This window comes from Cynara cardunculus (assembly GCF_001531365.2).
Source record: "Cynara cardunculus var. scolymus isolate 2C chromosome LG 12, CcrdV1, whole genome shotgun sequence".
Taxonomy (NCBI): Eukaryota; Viridiplantae; Streptophyta; class Magnoliopsida; order Asterales; family Asteraceae; genus Cynara; species Cynara cardunculus.
In genome coordinates, this window is record NC_037539.1 from 30027431 (window position 1) to 30029705 (window position 2275).

The following is a 2275-nucleotide window of genomic DNA, read 5'->3' on the forward strand; positions in this document are numbered from 1 at the left end:
GGATATGAAGTCCGGACAACACTTGTCCCTTTTTGTCCGATTTACCAATCCGGACAACTCATTGCTCAAAGGCTTGTCCGATTTAACACTTAAAATAATTTCCAACAACTTTGTCCGGATACAAGTCCGGACAATACATTGCCCAACCCTTGTCCGATTAAGAAATATTCGGACAACTCATCGTCCAAGGCTTGTCCGATTTAAGAAAATATCTGGGCAACTCATCGTCTAAGGCTTGTCCGATTTAAGAAAATATTCGGACAAGCTTTGTCCGATTTACACTAATCCGGTCACCCTTTGTCCGGATAAAACCCTTAAACAAATACATGATTTCTTTCCAATAATAAACAACATTCAAATAAAATCAATATCAAATTTTATGCAAAAAGATTTAGAATCACTCACCTTTAAAACACAAATTCAGATTTTGAAGAAGATGATAAATTCAAGACCAAACTTGATTTAATACTAGCTCTCCGGATAACTCTTCTCTAGTTCTCCCAAAAATATCAAAATGAAGCAAGAAGCCTTGCCTTGTGCACACAACCTATATTTATACTTTCCTTTTTAGGAAAGTTGGCCAACCAGGCCTTCACCCAAATGTATATATGCACATAAACTCATGCACACACACATGCACACATACACATATATATATATACATATATATATACATATATATATATATATATATTTATCATATTATGCATATATATATTCTTATGCATAAAATACACATACTCCCATATGAAATTTACGTAAGCATGAGTTCACATAAACAGTTAATTCACATAACAAATACCTTAGGTAATAATCATACCCGGTTATCACATTATCCACTCCTTCAAAAGAATTTCGTCCCGAAATTCCTTTAATTAAAGAGTCACGGATAATCTGCTCTTATTTTTTATTCTAGTTCCCTAGTTGCCTCTGATTCTTTGTGAAACTTCCATTGTACTTTAACCAGACTGATTTCTTTGTTTCTCAATACCCTGATCTTTTGATCAATTATGGCTTTTGGTATTTCTACAAAGTTCAGTTTACTGTCCAACTTGATATCTGGTAATGGTATAGCGAGATTCGGATCAGCTAAACATTTCCGCAGATTCGATACATGGAAAGTGTTGTGAATCAGACTCAGCTCTTCTGGAAATTCTAACTGATATGCTACTGGCCCAATTCACTTACATATTCTGAATGGCCCCACATACCTTGGATTGAGTTTTCCTTTATTTCCAAATACGATAACACCCATCCATGGCGAGACTTTTATCATCACAAAATCACCTATACTAAACTCAATTGGCTTTCGACGATTATCTGCATAACTTTTCTGGCGATCTTGTGCTGTTTTTATTCTTTCACGGATCAGTTCAATCTTTTCAGAAGTTTCTTGGACAATTTCAGGACCCGTCAGCTGTTTTTCACCCACCTCATTCCAACACAATGGCGTTTGGCATTTACGTCCATACAACACTTCATACGGTGTCGCTTGAATGCTAGAATTGTAACTATTGTTATATGCAAACTCTATCAATGGCAAGTGATCTTCCCACGATCCCCCGAAATCAATGATACAGCTTCCCAACATTTCTTCGAGAGTCTGGATAGTTCTTTCACTTTGCCCATCTGTTTGCGGATGATAAGTTGTACTTAACCGAATTTCAGATCCCAAAGCTTTCTGTAGTCCTTCTCAGAACTTGGAAGTAAATCGACTATCTCTATTAGAGATAATAGACAAGGGAACACCGTGTCGGGTAACAATTTCTTTGATGTAAATCTGCGCTAGCTTTTCTAAAGAGTATTTCTCTCTTATTGGTAGAAAATGAGCAGATTTATACAAACGATCCATAACTACCCAAATTGCGTCAAACCCCTTTAAAGTTCGTGGTAACTTCATAACAAAATCCATGGTGATGTGATCCCATTTCCATACAGTTATTTCCAAAGATTGAAGACTTCCATACGGCTTCTGATGTTCAATTTTAACCTGTAAACCTGTCAGACACTGTTCCACATATCGAGTTATGTCTCTTTTTAATCATGGCCACCAATAAAAAGATTTTAAATCTCTATATATCTTATTGGTGCCTGGATGGATAGAGTATCGGGATTTATGACTTTCATTTAATATCATACTTCGGATATCTCCAAAATATGGTACCCAAATTCGCCCTTGAAAGCACATTAGTCCTTCATCATTTTGTTCCAAGGTTGAGATCATCTTACCCAACCTTTCTGATTTGATAAGATCTTCTTTCATTGCTTCCTTTTG